This window comes from Sorex araneus, chromosome 3 (assembly GCF_027595985.1).
Source record: "Sorex araneus isolate mSorAra2 chromosome 3, mSorAra2.pri, whole genome shotgun sequence".
Lineage (NCBI taxonomy): Eukaryota > Metazoa > Chordata > Mammalia > Eulipotyphla > Soricidae > Sorex > Sorex araneus.
The window spans coordinates 112520500-112537122 of record NC_073304.1 but is presented as its reverse complement, the minus strand read 5'-3'; the positions used below and the strand labels follow the sequence as shown (position 1 = coordinate 112537122).

Genomic DNA, 16623 nt, shown 5'->3' with positions numbered 1-16623 from the left:
GCTGGCCCATCTGGAGAGGGGTTGCAGAGAGGGAGGGAGAGGGAGGGGGAGAGAAAAAGGGAGGGGGCGAAGAGAGAAGGAGGGAGGGGGAGAGGGAGAAAGGGGGGAGAGGGAGGGAGAGGGAGACAGGAGGGAGAGAAGGAGGGAGGGAAAGGGGGAAACGGAGTGAGAGGGAGGGCGGGGGGGGGGTCCCGGCACCTGGCAGCCCCCACACTCTGGGAGCACAAGAGTGCTGGTCTGAGGGCCCCGCTGGCCCTCTTGTCTGTTCTCTTGGGCCGGCTTTGGTCCCCACCCCCAGTCTCCGGCTCCTGATTCTGTGACTCAGCCCTTCCTCCTGCCAGTGCGGAGGTGGGACCCAGCGCTCGCCCCGCTGCCCCCCGGCTTCCTGCAGGCCCGCCCAGCCTCCTTTCCTCTCCGTGACTGAGGGTCAGTCACTCCTGCATTCAGGCTGGGGCCCTGCGCTGTGAGTGCCAGCCGAGCACTGTCCCCTGAGCCCTGTCTGCCGCCCCATGGCAGGTCCAGAGTGAAGGAAGGCGGAGCTGGAGGACAGGGGCACAGTTCAGGAATTGTCCCTTTCTTGGGGGGCGCCAGTGCCCGGGGCTCCTCCTGGCAGTTTTCGGTGCAGGGGATTGGACCCAAGCTCAGATATGATGCCCTGACTTCTAAGAGTTTCTTCTAAATGTCTTCCCAGTTTCCAGTGGTTCAGAAAGGAAGCTGTGGCGATTGTCAGCGGGAACCTGCAGCTGAAGGGTCCGAGAGATGGTCACAGGTTGATTCAAGTGGCGAGAGATGAGAATGGGCCGGTGCAGTCAGGGAGGGCCCCTGGAGGAGGGGGCTCTGCAGGGCAGCAGAGGGGGAGGTTTGAGCTGGACTGAGGCAGGGAAGAGGAGGACGTGTCAAGTTCCTGGGAAGGTGTGGACACAGGGAGGGAATGGTGTGCTCTCCTTGTCCGGGGGGGATCGGGGGCTGCCTGGGCTCTGTGCCGGGGGGGCGGGGAGGGGCGGGGCCCGTTCTGTCCCTGAACATAGGGCCCGGGTGCGGGGGTCTCCCTCTGCACTTCGCCTTGGAGTGACCCGCCCAGTGCTCATCAGCCCAGCCCCTTCCCTCCTCTGACCTGGAAATGGGGCTGGGGGAGCTGTCCCTCCCTCCCCGGGCAGGGTGCGCCTTGGGTCCCCCTGTGGACAGGGCCCCGGCCCTGCCCGTCGTGACAGTGAGCTGGCCTTCTGGTGGGAGGGAGCGTGTGCCAGCCAACAGCCACAGCCGTCCTTCTGCCAATGCTCCTGGGGTCCTTATTAAGGTGGGGGTGACCAGCAAATCAGCGCCTAGTGACCCCAGCGGGCCTCCAGGCCAGCCTTGAAGTGACCTGCTGGCTGTGTGCAAAGCCAGACGGGCCCCCGAGGAGTCTGGAGCTGGCACCTGTCCGAGCCGGGCGGGGCTGAGGAAGACCTTGGGAGAGTGAAGGGGCAGCAGTGGGGCCAGAGTGAGGAGGGAGCCCCGCATCCAGCTGACTGGGTCCACCCCGAGCCCGGAGGGAGTCCTGAGCACTGCTGGGCTTGGCTCCAAAATGAAAATGAGGGAGGGAGGGGGAGGGGGAGGCGGGAGGCGGCCTGAACCTGTCCCGAGTGTGCAGGTGGCCAGGCCGAGGGACCCCAGAGGAGTTTCCTGTGATTGGGGCGGGGAGCAGCCGGCGGGAGAGCGTGTGGGCAGCTCCCCGGCAGGTGGCCGCAGGGTGGAAAGTGCTCTGGGGTCGCTGGTGCGGCCACCGCCAAACCCGTCTGACAGTTGCTGCCCACAGGACCCATGAAAGGGCCCTTGTCACTGGGCGAGCTCAGGCACACGGACCGCGGGGCACGCCGGCAGGACTGCCTCTGGGCGCTTTCTAGGAGCTGGGGTGCCAGCGGGGGAGATAAAAGAGCCCATTTGGGGTGATTTTTATCAGCCTGAGAAGCCCGTTTGACTTACAGGAAGGAGCCAATTTGCATTTGGGGAAGAGCCGAGTGTGGAGGCCGTTGTGAACCCGGTACATTTATAAATAAAGTCGACCCGGGGCATTGTGTGTCCCCAGCCACAATGCCGGGTTCACACTGACACCACAGCCCCGCGCACGTCAGCGCTGCCCTTTGCACAGACAGGCCCTGATTGAGTCAGAGCACGGCCGCAAACGCCACGGCGCCGGCCTCCAGCTGTCGGCAGGGCTGGGCTGGCACCAGGGGCTGGGCTGCAGTGGTGCGTGCCCAGTGGGCACCTCCGGAGGGAGGGCGGTATCCATGGGGCCTGCAGGCACTTCCCAGGCTGACTCCGAGTCGGGTCCAAACTGGCGCCACCAGCACACACTCAGGGACACAAGCACACACATGCACACAGGGAGGGACACACGCACGCACACAGGGACACAGGGACCCATACACGCACACACACATGCACACAGGGAGGGACACATGCACGCACACAGGGACACAGGGACCCATACATGCACGCACACAGGGACACAGGGACCCATACATGCACGCACACATGCATACAGGGAGGGACACACGCACGCATACAGGGACACAGGGACCCACACACGCACGCACACAGGGACCCATACATGCACGCACACAGGCACACAGGGACCCACACACGCACGCACACAGGGACACAGGGACCCATACATGCACGCACACATGCACACAGGGACCCACACATGCACACAGGGACCCACGCACGTACGCACGGCTGCAGGGTGGGGCATGCTTCCTTCTGGGTTACTCTGAGTCGGGGTTTGGTGGAATCCCGGGGAGCTTGTCATTCAGCCTGGGTGCCCTGGGGTAGCTGCTTGATTTGGGACCAGCCCAAGGCCTCCTTTCGCCCCACAGGAAGCACTGGGGCCGGAAGCTGGTCACGGCCCCCAAGCATTGGCTAGTGGGGCCTCTCCCACCACTGGGACCCCAGGACACCGGTTTGTGGACCCAGCTGCCCTGCCCTTCCAAGTGGCGGGACCTCTAGCATCCGACATTGCTTCTGGCACTCAGGTTCCCCAGGTGTGAAGTGGGGGCAGGAGGCTGCTGGGGGCTTGGTCACTGCTTAGCCTAGAGCTGGTCCCCCATCACCTCCAGAAACGTTCTTTTGGGGGACCTGTCTTCAGGTTGGCAGATATGCCGGCTTCTCGCCTAGAGCCTTGGGCATGACAGGGCTGGCCCCCGGCGGTGGACTGTCCAGTCCGGAGGCCTGGCTGGGGTCTGGCTCGCTCCCCACTAACCCTGCCACACAAGGACAAACCTGCCCAGGACCACGGTCTGCAGGGAGCCCCGTGCCCCGTTACGAGCGAGGGGGAGCAGTGGGCTGCTGGCTGCGGGAGACCTGAGGTGGGCGTGGAGGCACTGCAGGCGTGAAGTGAGGGAGTACTGAGCTTGGAACGTTCTAGAAAGGAGTTTGGAGTAGCAGAGGTGCAGCCTGGATGACGAGGCTGGCAACACCACCTCTTCCCAACAAGGCTGCTCTGTGTCAGGGGTGACCACGGTCCCCTCTGCTCTGGTCTCTCTGGCATCTACGCCTTAGGGACACGATCCATTCGCCTCCGTCTTTGCCCCATGAGTGGGGGGTCTGACCTGAGCGGCCCCCAGCTCCACTCTCCATGCTGGCTTCTCCCCTACTCAGGGGGTCCCCTGAGTCTGGGGGACCCCCTGCTGGCATGGGGAAGAGGCGGAGGGGTGCAGGGCCTGCCGCCAGGGGTCCAAGACGAGACGGGGCTCACACGGCCACTTCCGGCCCGAAGCCTTTCTTGACTGACTTTGGTCCTTGATCCCAAAGTCTGGTTTCAAGCTGCCTGGAGTGAAATGTGAAGAACTCGAGATAATAATAAAATCAATTGGACTGTTTCCCCAGTAATTCTAGGGACTGATGCATCATTAATGTTGGTAATACAGTGCCTGTCAGATCACAAACTTCTCAATAAATGTGCGGCTGGCAAGCTCTGATAGAAATTGGAGGCAAGCAGAGAATGAGATTTGGGGCCTTTGATATATGGGGTGTCAGCGGTGCGGTGAAGTTTTTATCAATTTCTGTCACTTTGGGCTTTTGTGCTCACGACACATGTGGTCTAGGGGCACCTCTGCCGGCTGCGTGGGCGTTAACTGCCCCCCGCCCCTGGCCGTGTGAGGGAGCCACGCGCTACAGACCCACGTTGGCCTGGGACCTGCCATGCCCTCCCAGACCCCAGCAGCTTTGCAGGCTCAGTGGGATGCACTGAGGGGCAGAAGCAAGAGGCCCTGAGCCCGGGGGCCCTGGCCCTCTGCAAGCCTTTGCCGAGTCCAGGCCATCCCCCAGCCTGGGCCTGGGCGCAGCAGCGGGTCTATTCCAGAGGGACCCTGTGGTCGTGCCTGTGTGGAGCGGAGGACTCTGCCGGCTCTCTGAGAGCCTGTGGGGGCTTGCAGAGATGGGGAGGTGTCAGGACCCCAGGAAGCTCCCAGACCCAGGAGATACCTGGGCCACACAGGGCAGCACCCCTCAGATCTCATGGGGCAGCAGAGTCCCCCGGGGCACCCGAACCCCCCAAATCCTCCAGGGTTCCCGAACCCCCAAGTCCCCCCGAGTGCCCGGGCCCCGTGCTGCCAATGTGGGGAGCAGAGCAGGGGCAGGGCTGGTGCCCTTTGGGGTCCAGTGTGTGAGGAGTCCTGGCAGCCGAGGACGTGGTCCGGCTTCCTGGGAGCCAGGCCGGCCCAGAGGCCTCTCCTGCAGGACCGTTTGGGGATGGTTCTGTTAGAGAGTCTCAGGGCGGGGTGGGGCCCATGGTGTCCCCATGCCTCCAGCTGACCGTCTCAGCATGGCCTGCACCCTCGTGACCCAAGAACCCCAAGACCCTGGGCTGTGGGGAGAACTGGGGGTATTCAGGCCCGCCCTCAGCTCCTGGGGAGAGGCATGCGGGGGGGGGGGGCTCCTTGCTGTGGACCCTGGCCGTGGCCTCACCTTCAGCCCATTCTCCTGTCGCTAAGCCTTGGCTCTGAAAGCTGGCTTTGCGGGGCTGTCTGATCACCGGGTATGGGCGGGCAGGAGGCCAGGCTGCGTGCCGGCCAGATGGCTGGCACGTCAGTGCCCTGGCCTCTGCAGGCCTCCCGGCCCCCCCAGGCCGCGGGGCCCGAGCCCGACTCTGCAGCTGCTATAGGCGCGAGAGGAATCTGAAGCCCGGCGGGCCCTGGGGAGTTGGGAGGGGCCCCGGGCTGCTGCCATCGGGTGTGTGTGCGCCACCTCCGTGCCACTGGCCTCCCTTAGGGCTGCCGTCCTGGTCCCCAGATTGGTGGACCCGAGCTGCCCGGCCTGCTCTGCGTATGTCCACTGCAGGACCTGTCTCTGCCTAGCCCGGGAACAGGAACCAGGAGCCCTGCTCGCCCCCCCGGGAGGAGGCTCAGGGGGCCCGAGAGGGCCCCGCACACGGCGGGCAGCGCTCTGTGTGGACCTGCCATGTCCCCCGCCCCGACAGGCGAGGCAGGAACAGGGCAGGCCTGACTGCAGCGGAGGCCGGGGCTGCCCCCAGGAGCCCCTGCAGGGTAGGGGCGACCCTCCTGGTCCAGGTCTGAGGCTGGTGCTGGGGGAACAGGGAGGCCGGGCTGTGGGGGTGTTGCCGGGGGACCCCCTGTGCAGGGGGTGGCAGGCAGGTGCGCTGGACACCCCGAATGAGGTGTCTGAAGGGAGTGGGCGAGCAGCCCACTGACCAGTAGGGGCTGGGCAGTCAGCTCTGCAGGCGGGGGGGCCTCTTCTCGGGGGTCCCTGCCGGGGAGGTCACCAAGAGTGGGAACAGACAGGGCGGGGCTCCGTCACGGGGATGGTCCGGGGATGTGTCCGGCACTGTCGCGGTGCGGAGGGCTCTGAGCCCCGGGGGAGGGCCCGTGTTCAAGTCCATCTGGGTGAAGCGGCGGGACAGGACACAGCCAGGCAGGTGACAGGGACTTGGCTCTGTGCCCCGGCAGCCGGCCCCAGGCTTGTGTCCTTGTCCCGTCCTCCTGCAGACACACAGACACACACAGTCATGCACAGGGGCACAGAGACTTGGGGTCACACACGGTCACACACAGTCTTGCAGTCACACCTGGAGTCTTGTCCCTCTCCCTCCCTCCCTCCCTCCCTCCCTCTCCCCCTCTCCCCCCCCCCCTCTCTCTCTCTCTCTCTCTCTCTCACACACACACACACACACACACACACACACACACACACACACACGTGCGTCTCTTGTGCTACAGACTCAGTCACACACTCTGAGAATGTCCCACCAGCCCTGGGGACAGTGTGAGGCACAGACCCCAGGACAGGCTTGTGGGCTGAGCTGTCCCAGGGCACAGAGGAACAGTGAGGAGCAGAGAGGGACAGTGGCCTTCTCGGCGGCCCTGGCTGAAGCGGGTGGGGAAGGGGGTTGCAGAGCCCAGCCCTGGACAAGTGTCAACACGCTTATTTTTAGCCCTGGGAGGGCTGTGGGCATGCAGGCAGCGCGACCCCCGGGCTCAGTCCCCTCTGCCCCACCCAGAAGAGGCCTCTGCCGGGCAGCCCATCTGGCGAGACGGTCCGGCGGGAGCGAGGTCGAGACCCTCTCCTCGGGGCAGGACCTTCAGCTGCGAGCCCCACGATTCCGTGCTTTCTCCACAGGCCCCTGGAGCCAGCCTGGTGCCCTCAAGGGAGGCCTGGCCGCAACACACAGGCCGCTCCCACCCTGCCCGTGCCCCGTGGCACGAGCCCCTCTTGAGGGAGATGCCCCGCCGGGTGGTGCCTGCAGGGTGGTGCGCTCAGTGGTCCAGCAGACACCGCAGTTTCGTTCTGTGCCAGAGACTGTGGTTGCCCCGGGTGGGAAGCGGGGAGCAGCCGGCAAGCTGCTGATCCTCTCCGGGATGACCTCCCCGGGGCCGAGCGAGACTCGAATCCTAACACAGTGCATGACTCGACGACAGGCAGTTTGGCCAGTTGAGAAATCACAGGGAGTAATGAGTTACGGAGACATGGGGAGGTAAGAGGAGCATGTGTTTTAAGCGAGGTCAGTAGAGAAAGACTCCTGAGAAGCCAGCCATGGTGTGGGGAGGAAGGAGCAGGACACAGCAGGTGCGAAGGCCCTGGGGCAGGACTGGAGGCAGCTCTGTGTGGGCAAGGCAAGACACACGGGTGCATGGGGGCTGGGGCCAAGGGGTTGCTCTATGGCCACAGGGAATTGTGGGAGGGAAGGAGGCTTGTGGGGCCTGGGTGGAGTTAGCTGGAAGTGTGTGGACTAGAACCTAGGCAGGGGGACCTTGGGATGGCGTTTGGCCTGGCTAGGAGGAGCCAGAACCAAGGATAATCCTTTTGGACTGATGGCCAAGGGCAGTGAACTTCGGGGGCCAGTGAGGCGGAGAGGAGAAAGGGTCTGGGCAAGACAGTTCTGGAAGCTCTTCCCGCCGGCCTGAGCACGTGACGAGGAGTGGGGGCTGGTGCTCTGGCCCTCGGGTCTGGCCTCTCTCTGCTCTGGGACTCCTAAACCAGAAACCTGCAGCGCCAGGCTCTGGGCGGCTGCACCAGCGGGCACCCTGGGGGCGCAGTGGCGCGTTGGTGGGACCCCCACGCCTGGCGGCAGCCGAGCATAGCCCTGGCCGTGTCCTCTCTCGGGACCCCATTCCCAAGGCCCCGGGCTGGGGTGTGCAGATGGGCCTGCCTCTCCCTCTGCTGCGCTCCCGGGGGGAGCCTGAGGGAGGCTGGAGCGGCCACGGGCACCGGCCACTACCTGGGCTGCAGGTGAGCAGGAAGAAGCTTCTCGAAGGCTCGTGTGGGATGAGTCGGGGTGAGGCTCCCTGCTCTGCCCACGGGAATTGAGGCTTCAGCCCTCTGTGAAATGGGTGTGACCTGGACCCTGCCTCTCGGAAGCCTGGTGGGGAGCCGTGAGGGGTCAGCGCCCTCCTCACATCCTCCTCCTCCTCCTGGCCGCTGCAGGGCAAGCTGGCCCCACGTGTCTGTCCACACCTGGCAGTCGAGACTCCTGGGAAAGCCCAGTCCCCAGCCCAGGAGCCCTGTGGGATGGAGTTCCAGCGACGGGGAGCCCCCGCCCTTTGCCCCGGGCAGGAGTTAGGGTGGGGGTAACCCAGGGCGGTGCCGAGCATCCTGAAATCAGGCCAGTGTTGGGTTTTTAGTTTCCGAAGAGAGGACTCTGGTTTCCTGAGCATTGATGTGACTGGCACTGCTGCTGCTGCTGGAATGTGTGTGTGCACCTGTGTGTGCTTGTGTGTGTACATGTGAGTGTGTGTGTCCGTGTGCATGTATGTGTGTGCTTGCATGTCTGTGTGTGTGAATCGCTCTGGGCTTTCGAGCTGTGGTGGAAAGTGAGGAAAATAGCAGATGCTGTATCCATTTGCCACCCAACTGTCTTGAAACGCTATAAATATTTTCTAAAAGCCGAGCTTCCCCAGCCCGATGTGTTAGTTACCTCCTCCACGAGAAACTGATTCCCGAAAATTAAGACAAATAAGCTCGTAAATCAGCTGTTAACCTCAGGTGGCGGCGCCGCGGGCAGGTCAGAGCGGCTCTGCTCTGAGAAGGGAGTCCTCGCGGCATCAGGAAGCTCGTGGTGGCAGAGCGAAGAGCCTGTGTGGGCGCCGGGCCCGTTCGGAATGGGCTTGCCCACTGCAGGGCACCTGAGCTGGGCTCACCCGAGCTTCCTGTTTCCGCTGTGGCCCAGGGACGCTTCCTGCCTCCCTGCAGGGTCCCAGGCTGTGCTTGCTTCCCCAGAAGTGGTTATTGGGGGATCAGAGGCTCCTGGTGGCCTCTGCGGGCCCCTGTCACTAACAGTCTGCTGACAGCGCCAAGGACAGCCTCCCCTAGCCAGGCCTCTGGGTGCCTTGCTTCTCTGCAGACCCTGGGGGTGGGGGTGGGGCACTGCTCTGGGCCACACTCAGTGCCACTGTCTTGGGCCTCGTGCAGTGTCACTGCTCAGGGCCACAAGCATTGCCAGTTACTACCCTGTTGCTTGTTTTTCCCCTGAATACCTAAGGTGCTACTACACTCTATAATTTTTTTATTATTGTTGTTGTTTTGGGAAGGCCACACCTGGTGGTGCTCAGGGCTTACTCCTGATTTTGTGGTTAGGGATCACTCCTGCTAGGGCTCAGAGTCTTAAGTGGAACTTAATGGAACTCAGGTCAGCTGTGGGGAAGACAAGAGACTTAACTTCTGTGTATCTCTCTGGGCCACCATAAACATTCTAAATGAATGTGTTTTATTTTATTTATTTTGTTTTTGTGTCAAAAAACATCTAATAGCCTAGTTCTGATAGCCAGTTCTAATCCAGTCGCCAGCGACATCTAGTAGCCTAGTTCTTCCTCTTGGAGAACCTGACAAGGTACCAAGAGTCTATTGCCCACTCGTGAGAGCCTGGCAAGCTCCCTGTGGCGTATTCATATCCCAAATACAGTAACAGGTATGTGCATACCTCTCGGAGAGCCCGGCAAGCTATTGAGAGTATCCCGCCTGCACGGCAAAGCCTGGCAAGCTCCCCGTGGCGTATTCGATATGCCAAAAACAGTAACGATAGGTCTCATTCCCCTGACCCTGAAAGAGCCTCCAGGGAAAGATGAGTAAGGAGAGGCTGCTAAAATCTCAGGGCTGGGAGGAATAGAGACATTACTGGTGCCCACTCGAGTAATCGACGAACAATGGGATGACAGTGATACAGTTTTTTGTGTCACACCAGCAAGTGCTCAGGACTTACTCCTGACTCTGCATTCAGGGATCAGGCCTCCTGGCAGGCCTGGGAGTCCAGATGGGGTGCCTGGGATGGAACCCAGGTTAGCCGCATGCTAGGTAGGTACCCTACCTGCTATACTATCGCCCCAGCCTTAAATGAATGTATTTTAGGAAACAGTGAACAGATTTGAAGAAAACACCAAACAGTCCAGAATGCAGGAGGGAAGGGCACGGTCGGAGGTCACAGCAGCGGGTGATAGCTCTAGGCTGCCCCTTCCTGCATGCTGGCCCATCACATGCGCGTGCGCGCGCGCGCGCACGCACGCACGCACGCACGCACGCACACACACACACACGCCCCTTCCCTTCTACTCAAAAAGATGACTCCAAGGACTATCTGTGTCCTGCAGCCACACTTAAGTCATTCATCTGCTTGTTTGGAGTCTTGTAGCTTGGGTGAGCCCTGGAAGCCACAGCTCCCTGATTGGCGGGCCCAAGCAGCAGCTCCCTGATTGGCGGGTATGCATCAGATTCTGATTGGCGGGCCCGAGCAGCAGCTCCCTGATTGGCGGGTATGCATCAGGTTCTGATTGGCGGGCCTGGGCAGCCGCTGCTGATTGGTGGGCCTGGGTTAGCCATGGTCGCTGTCCACCGACGCCCCTTGTGGCCCTCTGGGCTCCACTGCCACGGCCATCCCCCAGGTGCAGGTGTTCTGTCCCAGGGCTGAGCACTCATGCTCTGGCTGTAGCTGTGGACATGCAGCGGCCACCTCCTGTGGTCCGCAGATGGAAACCCTGTGTCCCCCGTCCTGCCCCGAGGCTGCTTGTTCCCGCCTGCTCACTCTGCTCCCTCGTGAGACCCTGATGTCATTCATGCATGCACAGTGCCCGCCAGGGACATAGTGGCGGGCCGGGGAATGGAGCAGACCCCCAGCGTCCTGGGCCTCCCCCACACAGACCGGCACCCGGGGAGTCACTGGGGCCGTTTCCCCATCTGTGACTTGGGACTGTTCTGAAGCCAGAGAAGAGAGAGCACGTGAGCTTCTGGCCTGGTGGGTGTGCAGGACCCAGCCTTGCAGCCACCCTTGGGCCTGGGACTTGGGCGTCTTACTCCCGACTCTGGGTCTGTCTGTGGGAGCTTGCATTTCTGGCTGATCAAGCAGGCATGTTGGTGGGCTGGGTGGTGACAGGGTTTGTCCGAATGGTTCCTGCTGTGGCGCTTGCGGCCTTAGTGCCCTGCAGGGGATGGTGTTTGGAGATCGCACTGTGAAGGATACTGGCATTACCTCACAATTTTCACTTTGGAGCCATCGGTTTCCAGGGCTGGACAATAGTACAGCAGGGGAGGTGTGTGCCTTGCATGCGGCCAGCCTGAGTTTAATCTCTGGCGGCCTGTAGGGGACTCTGAACTCCCCAGGAGTGCCCTGAGTGCAGAGCCAGGAGTGACCCCTGAGTATCGCCAGGTGTGGCCCAGGAAAAACCCCAAAAACAAAGACTTCAGTTTCTGGCCAAGAAGCTTTCAGGCCTGTCTTTAAGACAGCTAGTAGAGGCAGCAGAAAAACCCCACTTGCCCCGCCCCCCACGGCAGGATGGCACGGGGCGGGGGGGGGGTGGGGGTCAGAGCTGACTCTGCCGGCTCTGGGGAGCTTGTGAGTCCGACTCCCCAGAACTCCAGGCTTATCCCTGGGGCAAGTCAGGGGCTGCTTCTGCCCCTGCCTCTGTTGCACCCAGTAGCCTAAGACCCTGAGGCAAGACCCCGGGGCATAGGAGTGTCCCTGAGTCACCAAGCTGGGCAGCCCCGGCTCCTGCTTGCTGCCCTGCTCATGCCAGCTGCCGGGGGCCAAGAGGTGTGAGACCCTATTCCTGCCTGGAAGACCGCTGAAGAGAGACCAGGGCGTAGCAGATAAAGTCAGGGCCGGGAGCGCTCACAGATTGTGGGGCCGAGGCAGCCCCGAGGGCCTGGTGGAGGAGAAGCAGGCAGGAAGCACACCTGGAAGGGGCAGGATGCCGGAGAGCCTTCTGGAGCAGGCACGTGGCGAAGGGCTGCTGCTCCCGTGCACGAGTGGCCGCACTGGCACGCATGGCCTGGCGCAGTGGCGTGGTGTGAAGCAGATGGCTCGTGGGGGGTGCGGCCAGCCTCGGGCCTGAGCCAGCGAGGCCAAGTGGCCCGCACAAGCTGGCGGAGCCTGAGACCTTGGCACCCGCCGCCCCGAGCTCTCCACTCGAGAGTCAGCGATTCATTTGTGGCCAATTTCTGCTGGCCTTTCCCTGGAAATTCCCAAGCCGGCCCCGGCCCTCCGCCCCAGGAGCGCCGAGCACCGTCTCGCTTACCCTTGGCTGTGAACGGCCCAGCCGCCGTCCAGGGATGAATGGCTTTCCCGACGGCAGGGCACGCGCGGGCTGTTCTGGAGAGCTACTCCCGGGAGGCATGCCAGGGTCTGGGCACTGGCTTGTGTGCGGCCGTGTCCATGGCCTTCTCTGCCCCCGTGTGCCAGATGCGAATGGAAGATCCTCTTTGTACCCATGGCTTCACCCCATGCGGACTTAGTTCTGAGCGCATGGCAACGGGGCATGGTCTTAGGGACGGGCAGACATCTCCATGCTTTCAGAGGGTAATGGTGGGTGACTTGGCTGGGCAGAGGACGGCTGTGGCACCTGCAAAGGCCCTGGGGCACCAAACCAGGAGGTAACTTGGGGAGTTGAGTAGTTTTGTGGCTGGAGTAGGCAGGTGTGAGAGAGTCTGCACCTGGGGGAAGGCTTTCGAGGACCGGGGACTCCCTGCAGGCTGTGGCAGTGTGGGGAATGGGGATGCCGCCTGCTGGGACAGGGCCATGGGGTTGAAGAGTTGGGGTCACCGTCTCCTGTCTTTTCTTGGTTGGTTGGTTTGGAGGCCACATTTGGCGGTGCCCAGGGCTTACTCCTGGCTCGGTGCTCAGGGTCACTCCTGACAGGGCCTGGGGGACCTTACGGGGTGCCAGGGATGGCACCTGGGTTTACTCTGGACAAGGTGAGTGCTGTGCTCTCTCCAGTGCTCCCATGTCCGGGTTCTGCTGCTCAGCATGACCTGATCTGTGCCGGTTCATGCCACCCCACCATCCCTGTGTGCTGGCGTGTTCCTGCGGCCTGTGCTCACTCTGGCCTGTCGGTCTCTGCGGCGCAGCCATGTGTAGCTGCGGGTCGGAGCAGGGCCCGGGCCTCCGTCCCGCGGGAGACTGGCTGCGGGGGCCCTGGGCTGGGGCCTGCCTTCCTGTCTCTCCGGCTCTGCAGATTCCATTCCTCCCGATGGCTGCTTGACAGTAGCAGGCGTTGGTGGTAAACAGCCGCTCTCCCAGAATGTTTCCCCGTGGCAGCAGCTTCTCCGGGGACTGTGCTATCAACACTTGGCAGGGCCTCCTGCTCCTGCTCCTGGAAGGCGGGGCTTGCGGGGCGGGGCTCGCGGAGTGGGGGCTGAAGCCTGCAGCCTGGGCAGGCAGGGGTCTGGCTCTGCTCTGCAGCCCCTGGCAGCCCCTGGAGGGGTACCCACTGGCCCCCGGCCCTGGGGCTGGTCTCCCCGGCGCTCTCGCCAGGCGTCCGTGTGGCCAGGAGCTGTCCGGCTCTGTCTCCGCTGTGGTCTGAATCATACTGGCTTAGGGGTCCCAGGCAGCTGGGCTGTACGTGACCCCCTCCTGCCCGTCCACTCTAGGGACCTGGCCTTGCTCCTCCCTCTGGCTGCGGGTGTCGGGCTGGTGGCTGGTGACATGCGTCTCCCTTTGCCCTGCCGAGGCTGCTGCTCACGGTGCCCCTGGCACCAAGCAATCCGAGGTCCACACCCGAGGGGCCCTGCTCTGGGGCCGCGGGCCCAGGACTTAGCCCACCTCCGCTGCTGCTCTCACCGGCCTGGGGGTCCCGCTCTCCCACACGGCTCCCGGGGGCTTTCAGACCTGGTTATCTGTGTGCGGGCCCCAGAGAGGCCCTGGTGTGCGCAGGCTGGTGTCCATGGGGTTCCGAGGCACGCTGGAACGTCCTTTGTTAGTAATGGAGAGAAGGGGAGGCGGGGCTGGCCAACAGACAGGCTGACCCTCCCCACCGCCTCGGCCCAGGCCGCCCTTCCTTGCAGAGGACTCCAGCTCCCGGCCCTCCGCGCTCCAGAAACACCCAGTGGAAACTGCATGAATGATTGATAAGCGCTGAGAGCTGTTTAATTTTTCCCCCTGTTTAATGGCTATCAATAATTTAATACGCTCTCTGTATGTTTTTAAGAAATAGCACCCATTTTGCCATCTCCGGTTTAGCAGCTAAATGATTTAAGTGTTGGGAATGTGCTCATCAGGGTGGGGGCTGCCGCGGAGGCCGGGCGGGAGGGAGGCGGGCGCAGAGCCAGCCAACTGCATGCATGCCTGCGTGTGTGTGTGTGTGTGTGTGTGTGTGGGTGTGTGGTGTGCGCGCACACGCGTGCGTGAGGCGGGGAGCAGAGGAGGGAAGGGGCGGGTCAAACCCAGGGCCTCTCTGCTGAGAGCAGGATAATTGCTTTCCCGGTTGTCTACTGAGCAGCTGTGGGGGACCCCCACCCCTCAACTCGAAGCCTCCCTGGATGGCCCTGGGGGAGTCGGGAGGCTTAGCTGAGAGCTGCTGGTTCCACCACGGGCTGGGAAGCTCCCCGGAGTCCCGGCATCCTGGCACGCTTTTCCTTCCCCTTTAGTTCAGTGATGCTCTTCGCCGCTGCGAGCTTTCCCAGGTGACCTGGGCCGTGAGTGGGAACGCAGTTACTCTGCGGGGCAGAGGGGACCTGGTGGGCCACGGGGGGCGCCACAAGTCCCCAGATGCACCGGCTCACCTGGAAGGACTTGTTCGCGTGCTGCACACCTCCCTCCCGGTGCACGCCCGGAGCACAGAGGCCCTTCCTGCCGCCCGAGGCCAGGACTGTGGCCCTCTGCTGCCCTGGAGCCCGCGGGGTCTCGCATAGTCTGTGCGCCAGCGTCTGCTGCCCCCTCTCCCGGCTGGGTGGCAGGGAGGGTCCTTCTGCACCCAGGCCTGGGGTCCCTTGGGGACTGCAGCTGCCCTCACTGGCTTCAAGTGGGTGCCGCCCCCAGCCTCGGCCTGTGAAGACCGGCCTCCCACAGGAAAGCAGACGTGATTCGGCCCAGACGACAGGGCGCCCAGCTGAGGGTCTGCTGAGACCCCACCCAAGGACTGAGGGTTCCAGCTGAGCTGTGCCCACCGCGCGGCCAGCCCTGCTGTTCATTCTCACAGCCATGGGTGGGGGGGGTGAGGCCCCGTTCTATGGGCGCTTCTGTCCCCTTCCTTTTTTTTTTTTGTAAGAGTTTGGGTCACTCTGGGTGTGCTCGGGGCTGACTCCTGGCTCTGCACGTAGGGATCACTTCTGGCAGGGCGTGGCAGACTGTATGGGATGTCATGAGTCAAACCTGGGTCAGCCACAAGCCAGGCAAGCGCCTTCCACTGTGCCGTCACGTTGCCGCTTTCTTTAGCTGTTCTTTGAGCCCCTTAAGTCAGCCCACCCACCCTTGGTCAGTAACCTGGGCCTGTCCCTCCCGAGGGGCTGGTGTCTGAGGCATCTTGTGACATCAGTGCCCACTTGTACACCTTTACCCCAAAGCCTGCTCTGGCTATCACAGCCTTAGCACGGGTGCTCTCAATCCCAGGGGAGGAGAATGGGTGCCTGCCCTCACCGTGACCCCAGCCGGCAGAAGACAGAGGGAGGCCTGGCTCCACACGGAGATGCCTTGTGAATAAGGACCCCCCCCTAATCCCTGGAGAGGTCAGGGAGGGCTTCCGGGAGGTGGTGGCGCCTGCCCTCTGGCATGTATTAGAGCTCGAGGTGGGGCTGGGTGGTCTCCGGCTCTTGCTGAAATGCCCTGCAGGGAGGAGGCTCTCTGCACAGAGTCCTTTGGTCCTCTCTGAGCAGAACACATACCTGGGAGGCAGGTCGCAAGAACATTCCGGGCTTCCTGACACCCACCGGGGGCAGACCGCTGACCACGGCCGGGCACCATCCCTGGGTCGTGGCTGCATGGCCAGGCCCAGACCCAGTGTCCAGCCTGTGGGAAGCCTGGGCCTTCAGAGCCGGCCTGTTGTCTGCCTGCTGGCTGCCGGGCGCCGTGGCCCCTGCGTGTGGCCTGAGCAGACTTGGTGGCCCGGGCTGGGGAGTGAGCTGGGCAGCCGGGGGGCGCTGGCGGCACCGCGGGGCCGTCCTTCCCCGTCCCGACGCTGCCCTGGCACGGCTGCCCACTCTGTCTGCGGCAGGGCAGTGTGCTTCCAGGCCGCCGTGCCCGTGGTGTGGCCCGGCTGGAGGGCCGGGGCTCCAGCGCCCCCCTCCCCACAGGCCTCTGTCACCAAGCTGGGCTGAAGGGAAGGAGCAGCTCCTGTGGCTCTCCCAGCCCCCACCCCCCAAAAGACCTGCCGGCTTGCCCTCGGTGACACGTAACCCCAAGACAGTGCTCAGCACAAACTCAAGAGTGCAGGGAGTGGCTCAGACATCTGTCCATCTGTCTGTCCATTAACCCATCCATCCGTCTGTCCGTTCCATTTATCCATCCATCTGTCCATCCACCCACCCATCCGTCCCAGCTCTCCGTCTGTCTATCCATGCACCCCTCTACCCATCTGTTCGTTCGTATGTCCATCCACCATCCGTCTGTCCTTTGTCCGTATCTGTGGCCAGGGCAGTCTCAGAGGACAGAGGAGCTAACTAGATGCGGTTTCTGTAGTCCAGCGGCGACCGGTGGGTGTGTGCCGCCCTCCCGAGGCTCGGAGGAGACCGGGTCAGCCAGACCTCCAGCGCCGAGGGCCCGAGGGAAGGCAGTGCTCGTGGGGTCTGCGTGTCTCGAGAGCCAGGGCAGGTGTGGGGACGGCCTGTCCCGTGCCGGGCGTGCGAGGGGCTGACCTTGGTTCCGGGACTGGTTCCGGGATCTTGAAGGCCCGGGAGACTGTTGGCAGGTGGGGGGACCCCGGGCTCCTGGGC

At 63.2% G+C, this 16623-nt stretch overlaps 1 protein-coding gene across 3 annotated transcripts in view; it reads left to right on the top strand.

Moving 5' to 3' along the window:
- Positions 1-16623, top strand: part of ZMIZ1 (zinc finger MIZ-type containing 1) — a 133917-nt gene that overhangs the window by 12891 nt on the left and 104403 nt on the right. The window lies entirely within an intron of this gene.